We start from the raw sequence: 11113 nt of genomic DNA on the forward strand, positions 1-11113 counted from the left end.
CGGGGTCACAGAGGCCCAGAAGTGCGAGGCTTCTCGCTGAATAAGCACATTGGTCATGCTCTCAACTTCTGCTGCGAAGGAGAAACTCCACCTCATCAGCCTTACATTAGTTTTGGCCATGGTATTGGACTGGCATGAAAATTTAGCACAATTAATAATAACAGTAATAATAATAATAATAATCTTCATTCATAAACCAGGCTTTCCTTCATTAAAAGCAAATCAGTATCATTTTCTTGCTCCATTTCACAAAATTACCTAAATGTATCTGTGGGGGGTTGATAGGTATGTTGATCAATACCTATTACTCAACGATTACCTCACAGGGTGGTGAGGCCTCTGGCTTCCAAAACTCAATACCCAGCACAAGCAATTTAAAAACGCTTACAATCTCACCAGCTCCCAATACAACTAATACCCAAATAGCTCGAAGATGAAGTACTGTACGCGGGTATAAGCAATCAACCGGTGACCAGTTGTTTTGCTATGAAAAAGCAGGCAACGCTACCTCTACACCAGACACTTTTGTTGGATCTCTGTTTTAATAAGATATCTCTATCATGAAAAATGTGACTTTATTTGTGCCAATTACAGGCTACCATCACTCAGGGGTACTGGTGGAGTCGGAGGCGGTGTCAGACTTGAGTAGGAGATAAGTTGCATCTGTGTTGCTACAGTTCCAGCTGATTACTAAATGTCATTTTAATGATCACGTTGTAAAGGCTAGTTTGTTTTTTGGTAATTATATTGGGTATAATGTGGACATCTGACACAGCTTAAACACTTTCTACAATTGTTCATTAACTATAGTCGATTTTATGACACAACAACTAACCAAAAATCTTTCATAAAACTAAATAAAGAATGACACACTAAAACACACTTTGAGCTGTGGGACATCTATACTACATCCATCTGTAATGGCCCAACAGATCCCGTTGTTCTGGACGAAGACCAGTGAAAGATATTAGAAGCACTTTTCGGTGATGGCTGAGCGTTACTGAGCAGACTCCAATTGAGCTTGACGACGTACAGTAGATGTGTGACAGTTGTAAGTCATTGGGGAGCTGTGCCAAGAGAAATCTCAATCATTCCCAATCTTGCAGAGACGGAGAGCCTAGGTATATGTTAGGAGATAACATAGGCACAGGCTAATTATTGCTAACTAAATTGCTAGTTAACATTGGTAATTGAACCTAATCAGCAAATGGAAGTCCAAACTGTCTACAAGCTTACCCTGTACTATACGGTACTTCCTCTACTGTGCGAGAGTAAGCCGCGTAGTTATGACACAATCGTTAGCCTATTTTTACAAAAACGTCTGCTACGGAGCCATAACGTGAGCTACAAGGTACTGGAGCCTTTTATACATTGTTATAAACGGACAATAATAGTCTTTAAACGCTTCAGATGTAAAGTTATTCGCTGTCAAAGTGGCGCCAAAATGAATGGCAGTCAATGAAACGCTAATGGCGGGTGATGGCTTGGTAGCATCTAAATGGCGTCATAGGGAGCTTTGCTTAGAGAGGAGAGTTGTAGGCTTTGGTTGTAGGCCACAGTAAATATTACATTTTTTGTTTGTTTTAACTGTATTTTAATCTGGCCCTGTTCCTCTTCCTTCTAACTACTGCTGTGTAATTCTATGTGGAGTATTGGACAGATTGTACATAAGTCCCAAACAGCAGAACACGGCTCTCCCAACTATTGGAAAGGGATGATCCGATGCAGAAACAGATTGCCACTGCCATTCTTCATTTCACACAGGCCTGAGGACAGATATGTCTTCACATTTTTTTCAATAAACTTAAATAGGCGGTCTGTCACTAACATACAGTGTTGCTTTCCGATGGCTGTGGATTGTAATGTTGTGGCAATGACATTTAGTTTTTTTTCTGAAAACAAAATGTAAATCTAAATGGGCCTAGTATAAAACAGACATTACTTCTGGTGAACTTTTGTACTACGTGGCACCTCCTGTAACTTATCAGAATTTGCCTACTACTTTTTGACGCTTTTTTTATCTAAAGCGACTTACAATTGCTATATATGTCAGAGGATGGACGCCTCTGGAGCAACTAGGGGTTAAGTGTCTTGCTCAGGAACACAATGGTGGATGTATCGCAGGGGGAATTGAACCCAGATCTTCCACACCAAAGCCATGTGTCATTTTCATTGCGCCGTCACCACCGTGCCAATACCTGGTACCAATACAATACGAGTTTTTCCCAAACTTCTTAATCTGTATACTTCAGTGTATAAAATTAAAGTAATTTGTATGTAAGGTAACATGAGGCCAGGGATTGCTGTGGCACTATGATGCCAATGCTCCACCAGGACTAAGTAAAGGTAGCGACTGGAGAAACATTGATATTGACAAAGAAATTGTATATAATGTGAATCAATCACATCAGGGCCGATACCTAATATTGATTTGCGCCATCAGATCAGCGCTAGAGACAGACAAAGTTAATAATTAGCTGTTGAAAATCGTAGTGTGTTTAGTGGCTAAAAAGACAGATATACATAAGATATTTTCCTCAGGAGTTGGTGACAACCAAAACAGAGCTAAAAGACAAGTAAATATTGGACATAAACTCATCAAATTGTTAAAAACACAACTCAAAATAAGTACTGTTTGCTAACACATTAGCAACATTATAAGGTGAAAATATGTTAGGGTTGAAGTTTTTCAGCTTGTTGTCAAGTCATTCTACCCCCAACTGGCCAATACAAATAATAATGCAGCTTTAAATATACCTTTTCTGAGTACTATAGGCCGTCTTCAGGGCTGCTACAGAGCTGAAACATGAGGCTTCTGAAGTAAAAACTCACTTGCTAATCACTGTGTAGTCATAATGTCTGTAAGTGTAAAAGTTACAATCCCCAGCTCAAGCTATAATGCAAATACATGTATGAGTCTGTCTGTATATTTGTGTGTTCCCACATGTAGGTGTGCTGTGCTGTTGTGTTGTCTGTGTGTAGGCCGAAAGCAGTGAATATGTAAAAAAAAAAAAAATGCCCTTCCCATACTTATTTACTGTATCAATCTAGGCAAAACCTTTGATCCCTACAATGGGTCCACTTCAACCATGAAGGAGTGCTGTTTGATGAGAGGGGAGGATGTGTGTGTGTGTGTGTGTGTGTGTGTGTGTGTGTGTGTGTGTGTGTGTGTGTGTGTGTGTGTGTGTGTGTGTGTGTGTGTGTGTCACAGAGAAAGAGAGAGTGGTAGAGGCAGAGAGAGTATTCTCACCTATCAGATCATTCACCCAGCCCTCACGCGGCACGTCCCGGGTTCCCCATTGCTCACCCAAAGCGTCCACACGGCGTCACTGTTGCTGCGCTGCTAGCGCCTTGAATCCGCCCCCAACTCCACCACACAGGAAACAAGGTTACTGCCCAAGAGATGTCACTTCCGAAACACCCACTCCCGCTCGCTTGCTCGCGCTCGCTCCCTCACGCCCCCAGCCTATTGCCATGACAACCGAGAAAAGAATAGAATATAAGTGATGTTAAAGAGACAGAGGGATCAGAGAGACAGGAGAAAGAGGGATGCAACGAGAGAGACAGAGAGGGGAAGGACAGAGAGGGAAAAGGTGGAAGAGTGAAGCAAAGGAGTGGAAGAGAATGGGCAGAGAGAGAGAGAGAGAGAGATAAATGAGTGGGCGGGGAAAGGATGGATGACGGAGAAGAGCGTGAGAGATTGAGAGAGAGAGAGAAAGAGAGGGAGAGCGAGAGAAGCATGTGGTGGGATGTGATCATGGGGGAAAGGGAAGAGGAGAGAGGTGTAGATGTGGATGCCGTGAAGGAGAAGAAGAGAGAAATGAAGTGATGAAAGAGAGAAAGAGGGAAGGAAGGGAGGAAGGAAGGAGGACACTTTTTTGGGAATAGGGAGCCCACATCTTGTTCCCATAGCAACACAGCCATCCATGAAATACTGACTTGTACCTCACTCTCTTACTCTCTCTGTTTCTGTCTCTCCATCCCTCCCCCTCTCCTTTTCTCTTTCCATCTCTAACTATATATACACACACACTGTGAGCGTAAGTTGGCACTGAGAATGCATGCAGTAATCCAAGCTCTGCAACATTGTCAAACACATCAAAAAGGTCCCGAATATACCATCAGTGTGTTGCTCTGCAGGAATTAATCTGTGTGGTTACACTCGCAGTAGCTGTGTCTTAGATAAGTTCAGATTTTATTAAATTTGTCTTAATACAATACTAATGATATGTTAAGAGAGTACTGGGTGGCTGTAATCACTCCTCCTCTCCACACTGGCTGTGAAGTGATTCATCCCTAAAGCAACTACATAGTAAAGGCAGGAGCAGGCTACAATGAACGAGCTTTGGCTTTCTGTATGAACTTGCCTAAGTGTTTGTACTTCAAGTAGCCACAGTCAAAAGGTGGGGAAAAAAGCCTGTTGTTATAGAGAAAATAAAGAGTACAAAAAGGATCTACACTTAAAGAAAGTCTGTCCTCAAAGGAATGTGTTTACACAAAAAGTGACAGGAGTTGTGTGAAGAAGTTCGACAAATTCGTTTGTTGTAGTCGTATTAATTTTGAAGCTGAACTCCACTGATTTTACACATCGTCTGTTTACAGTTCACAGGGAGTACTACTGCATATGTGAAAAGAAGTTGTATCGAGCCTTTTGTGGCTCCAGAGGGAGCTGTGTGAAGTCTGAAAAATTGCCTCAAGTGATGTCACATGAGTCAGTTGGGGGTAAAGACTACAAGTTTGAAAAGGAAATAAATCTGGGGGTTGGGAGTTACAAAGAAGTGAGCCTACCAGACCTTCTCATCTCTGCTTGAGGCTAGCGACTCAAGGTTATGCTAGATGCTACAAGCTAAACACACCCAAATATCCAAATTGCTGGCAGTTGAGTTGCATTATGGGTATTGTAGGCACCAGGATTTGACAAGATAGAAGACTGCATGGATGTCCATCATAAGTCAGACAATGTTATGAGAGCAACACTAAAACTCAAGGATGGAATCTGGCAACTAAAATAAGCCATAATTCTGGAGGATGCCAACTTGATTTGGCCAACTCAGACTGCTGAACCATCACTTCAGCTTCTGGTGAATTTTACAACACATTTTTGCATTTAAGAGTTGCACTAATTAGGGGTACCTTTACAGCCAGTAAGGAGAGGAGGAATGATTACAGTGCTTTAACTTGTAGGTAGCATGAGAGTCAGTGTTATATTAAGACAAGTAAGCTGACTAGGGGAGTCCCAGCTGCACCCCACATCCCTGTATGCTAAACAACTGCAGCGGATAGCTATGGCCATCTTAGGAGATAACCTACACCCTTTGAAAAGGGAATTCCAGTATCTCCCTTCTGAACAGAGGCTAAAAGTCCCTGGTTGCAGAACTACAAGATTCAAGATCACTTTTGTCCCAGCGGCAATCACTCTATTAAAAAAACTGTAGAATTAGAATTACTTGCACAAAACGCACAAGCACTTTGGTCAGGTACAGTTTTCTATTCTTTTTATCCATGTTTTACTGTCTCGATTACATGTTTTAATGTTTGGTGTGTTGCATGTTATGTGGCATGTCTCTTAGACTATAAATCTAGTTGACCCACGGGTACCAATAAAGTAACCTGAACCTAAAACAGTAAAATCGGGCTGCATTCATAAGCTGATCTCGAGATAAAAGACAATATGCACTATGTCTAAAGGAAGAGGGGGGGATCAATATGGCCTTCAACCACGCAATGAATCTCAATGAAGTCCAACTTTCGACACGAACTCCTGGCAGCCTCTTCTCGAACCCCCCCCCTTCCCTTTTCCCATCCATATCTCCCCTCCTTCTGCCCATCTGTTTCTCAGCCCCCCACCCCTTTGCTCTCTGGCTGCCTCTCTGGCTTCTTCCTGGATGTGTCCTTCTCTTCCATACCCCCCTGAAAACATTTCATCTAACAGCCCACACCCACTCCTCACCCTTTTGTATTTATGCTGTCACTCTTCCACCGTTTCAGCCTTAATATTCCTCTATTTGGGATTTAAAAAAAAAAAAATGTATCCGTCCTAGAATCACATTTCTACCATTTACCTCGATCCTGTTCCCTCTCACTCCTCCATCTTCTCTCACACTTCTATTTTTATTTCTAGATCTCTGATGTTTTCTCTGCCTCTGCAAATCTAAATTCAAATGTACCTACCTGGCTTTCAGTCTGATCTTTTCTTTTCTTATATGTGGCCTTTTCCTTCCTTCTTGATCTCCCTGACAAATTTAAATGCTTCACATAGGCACACATGTTAGAATTAACAGATTGCTTATAATAATAACTACACAATGAACAATAAATACAAATGACTCCATCTGTTCAACTTTTGAGTTTTGTACTTTTGTGTTCATCTATATTCATTACTTGAGTGGAATGGCCACTGTGGCCAGTATTAGCACCAAGAACCTCAAGATGTCCCTGTCATTCATTAGCATCTGCAGCTCATTTGAAACTTGGAGATCTTAACCATTTTACATACAACAATGATATGCCACATGCCTAAATATAAAATATACAAAACAGAAATTAAAATGTTTGATTGTGTCTAATAAACTGAAAAGTCAATTTAAAAGATTATTTCTCTTCAACATTTGAATTTGGTGAAGATTTTCCCTAAGATTCTGAATGGGCAGACTTAACTTGCAAGTAAATGCAGATGAATGACAGGAACAGTTTGAGCCCATTCAGGCTTTGGCCAATAGCAAAGTTGGACTTGCCAGTTATATCCGTACGGTAGCCTTCTCTCACAAATCTCCCTCTGCTGCTCTCAGTCTCCCACTCGCTTACACTCACTCCCACAGCTCTCTTTGCCTCTCTCTTCCGCTTGCACTCTCTCCCTTAGTCTCTGTTCGCATCTCCTTCACTCACCTAATGTTTTTGAACTTGACTGTAGCTCTCTCATTCCAGCAATGACTATCAAAATGTCAAGTAAATCTTTTCTTGCAAACTTTTAATATGTCACATATATAAAAATGTGACTTAAGTTATGTGTATTTTCATCAAGTATGCAGGCCGAAGCATTTCCTGCATAAATACACATGAGGAAAAAAATATTCCTTGTAAGAATCTATTTGTCTCTGCCAATATTGTCCAAATCCAAGAACAAAAACGACATGACATACAATACTGTAGGAGCTATTGGTCGTACACATAAAACAAGCACACCATTCATGGGAGATGCCTTAGATATTTCTGTAGGGTCAGGTATGTGAAGACTTCAGAGTGTCCAGCCTGCTTTTGTGCTGTTGTGCGCCTACACTGAACACGTGGGATGCTCATGCCAAGTCTATGTCGTGATCAAGTCATCATTCACATCACTTTTTTTGAGAAATTAATATCAACGTTATATGGGGTGTTGTAATTCACAAAAGCCAGTTAGATGGAAAATCTGCTGAGTCTCTAATAGACTCTCCCTCTCACACACTGTGATTTTACCCTCCCTCACTCTCAAGTTCTCTCCCATAACTCCCAAGTTCCCCATCTTTTTATCTTTCTCTGACTTTAGATCTCTCCTGCATTTTGCTCTAAACAGTCTGACAGGCTATGCAGGAAACTCCCCAGGTTGCTCTGTGAGGCCCTTTTCACTCATGATGTGAATAAAGAAACACTATGGGGGGAAAATGAGATGCTGGACATGAGATGCAATGAGATGCTCATCATCTCTGTGTCTCTGTGTGTGTGGGGCGTGTGTAAGCTTGCATGGATGTGCAATAATAGTAATACCACATAACTTTGTGCAGTTTTAAAATGGTTTTGAACTTGTTTCATGTTAAGTGGCAACTACAAAAATGGTGTTATTGTCTGATGGATTATTTAACCTAGTTGTGGGGAGGAGGGATAGGTTAGGGGGAACTATTATTTCCGGTGGGAACTCAGTTCAGTTCAGTTCAAGCGCCTTGGTCGAGAAATATGAAAGGGGTAATACCCAATCATGCGTTTTTTAGTAATATGAACATTTCTCAAGAACAAGAACTGCACAGGAGGCCACAACAATCAGCACAGCCAAAGGATCAAAATGTAGCGAACAAAACTGACGCGCTCTCAAAAAGCCAAAGTATTTTTCCTTGCCAGGTTCAATTAGGGTTAAAATTTATTTATATAGCACCTTTCATAACATTAAACAGGAAAAATAAGGTGTGGTTCAATGCAAGGAATTGAGATCGTGCTGTGTATGTGTGTGCACCTGTGTGTTTGCAAACTGAAGACTGTACTGAAACAAAGACGGCTCAACAAACCTTATGGTTACCTTTTGTGGCTATATTCTGACCTTGAATAATATACCTTGTTAAATATTATTTAGAGTCCAGGGATGCCACCTCTAAGGAAATCTTTCTGTGTATCAGTCGTTTGCAACAAATAACAATTTGACTGATAGAGGTCCCTCAAGCAAGGCTTGTTGCTGACATCTGCAGGTGCCATAAAGCACAGAGAGGAGATTGAGTAAGCAGACTATAGATGTCAGGGAGAGGTTTATAGATGTCTCTGTTCTCCAGTTACTGTCGCTGGTCCTGTTTGGCTTCTCACCTAATATCATTGAGCCATATACTTACACTGGGTTTGCCTCGGACAAGAGCCACATGGTACAGTAAGCCAATATGTTATCTTCTTCCATGGTAATTGAATTTATGGTGCCAGATATTCTAAACCTCCTATCATTAAAGCGACAGAGTGCTTTGGTGCACTGAGCTCCTATCGCAACGGCTGATAACGCGTGCATACTAATCCCACGGTTTTACTGAGTGCAGCACAGATTTAGCACCTTAAAGTAACCAAAAGTTACCATGCCATGTGTTGATTGAGTGTTGATTCAATCACCCTGCTTTTCAACACCGATTCATGTAAATAGACCCCAATCATTTTGTGATGATGTGCTCCTGCTGGCCTTTAGTGTAGCTGAACTTCTAAATTTACAAAGAGCCAAGCTGGACAATGGCATCTACATATGTTATCTTCAGAGGCAAGGTAGCTAGTGAATGTCACGGTGATGGATACACTCAAACTGATTTGCAATTTTTAGTGTTGCACCAACAACAGTTTTGATTTCATAGTCAGAGAGAATTTCCTCTTTGTAGTTTGCTAGGTCTCATACTTCGCTGTGGTGGTTTTTTAGTGTGGTGCTCATTATGTCTGTACGTGCATAAACTGTAACTGCCTGACACCTGGTGTACCCTTTTAAGTACACAACACACTGTATGTATTGGATGTTTGAATCTCTGTTATGCACGTGTCATTCTATATTTTATCTTTGGTGATACACATTTTCTAAAGAGGACATTAAGCTAAGATGAGTTGAACCATAACTGTGTTAGCATAGCACTTGCAAGTCATGCTCCCCGTGCCCTGACCTGTGTGTGTTTTTGTTTCTCTTTGGTGTCACCATGATGATTGAAAGCGGGTCGAGCCAAGCTGTCCCTAAGAGATAAAGAACAATTATAGTCATCTGTCCTCAATCCAGAGATAGACTAGGATCTGTGTCATTGTCTTATTACCCAAAGGGTTGTCGCTGAAACTTCACTCATAACACCTTAACTCATGTTGCCTCAGCAGTGTCGGACAAACAGCTGGCAGACAAACGGCAGGGGTAAAAAAACCTAATGTAAAGGGAATAGCTAAGAAACGTTCATAATCAAAAGCCAAAGTAGATTACTAGAACTGTAGTAGGACTCAGATTAAGTAGTAGAAGAAGAAAAAGTGCCAGTAATGATACCAGTACAACCATGACTCATCATTAACCTGCCATTTAGCTAAAAAAAAAAAATCAATGTTAAATACATATTGTGAACCAGCTGTGAATCTTGAGTCAAGTCACTGCTACTATTCATCAAATTTTGGGTCGTCTAGGGTCACAACAGATATACTGACAAGAAATGACAGCCGTGATGAAGGATCATCCCTTACTATAGCTACACAAAAACAATGTAATTCATACATTACGTTTTATTTATTCATTTACTTGACCAGTTATGTTGTGACTCTTGACACTTAATTTTAACTTTGTACAGCAGGTATTTTAATTTTGTTGAGCTAAAAAGATTAGGTGAGTCCTATGCCTTAAGGAAGTGCCAGCCTACAAAACTAGAATTTCATTAGTCTGGGTTCAATGAAGTCTAAAGTCTAAATGCGGTCTCAGAGCCAGACAAGAATAACCTTAAATTAAATTATTATTTACATTTAATTTCTTCTGTCTTCTGTATGTACGTGCATAAATATGTATGTGAGTACGTGTGGCCTACATATTCATGTACAAATAATTTCTGCTGTTATACTTGTTAACTCTATGTGGGACTTGGGGTGGGAGAATGAAAAAAATAACCCTTTATGTTTGTAGTAACATTTCCTGTGAGAATCTAAAAAAACGTAAAAAATACATAATTTTGTATATAACACTGAAGACAAACACTGTGCCACCTTACAAAGACATTCTGTTATCCACAACCCTAGAACCACAGTTTTTGACCTAGATCTGACCATCTAACCACTGTAAAAAAACAAAAAAAATAATAAATAAGGAGCAGACAGAAAGTTGTGGTTATGCAGGGAACTTGTTGGTTGAGAGTTGTTTTATACTCTTCACATGCATGTCATTTACAATCATACTGATACCTTCATTCAAATGATGCTGATTACAATTACTGTTGATCATGTTGACGGGATTTTGATGATGATAGTGATGATGATGATGACGTCAGGGGGTGTTAACTCTATATGTACCCTCACCTGGGACAAATGTGTTTGTGTGTTTGTGTGTGTATGACTAGAGAGCGGAAGGGCAAACTATTTTTCAACCACATTTTGTGAGACAAAATGTCTTTGTTTAAAACAAGTTTATTTATGTTGCTGTTGCAATTATGAAATAGTAAAACCCGGGACAGGTGAGGTCTACATCTATGTGAGCGGTGTGTATGACTAGAGAGCGGAAGGGCAAACTTTATTGTAGGAGCGGTCGGTAAATCAACGCACATTATTTCGTAGTGTCACAATGATGCAACATAAATAAACTTGTTTTAAACAAAGAAAAAAAACTTTTTGTCTCACAAAATGCGGTTGAAAAAATAGTTTGCCCTTCCGCTCTATAGTCACACACACACACACACAC

General features: G+C 40.5%; 1 protein-coding gene across 13 annotated transcripts in view; it reads right to left on the reverse strand.

The window, feature by feature from the left end:
• Positions 1–11113, reverse strand: part of syngap1b (synaptic Ras GTPase activating protein 1b) — a 146115-nt gene that overhangs the window by 109258 nt on the left and 25744 nt on the right. The window contains exon 2 of one of the 13 annotated variants that reach the window (XM_032518090.1): positions 3251–3466. The exons of the other annotated variants lie outside the window; for them this stretch is intronic. The gene's annotated coding sequence lies outside the window, so the exon portion shown is untranslated. The remainder of the gene's footprint in view (positions 1–3250; positions 3467–11113) is intronic. 13 annotated transcript variants of the gene reach the window in all.

Source organism: Etheostoma spectabile, chromosome 6 (genome assembly GCF_008692095.1).
Source record: "Etheostoma spectabile isolate EspeVRDwgs_2016 chromosome 6, UIUC_Espe_1.0, whole genome shotgun sequence".
In the NCBI taxonomy this organism is placed as follows: domain Eukaryota; kingdom Metazoa; phylum Chordata; class Actinopteri; order Perciformes; family Percidae; genus Etheostoma; species Etheostoma spectabile.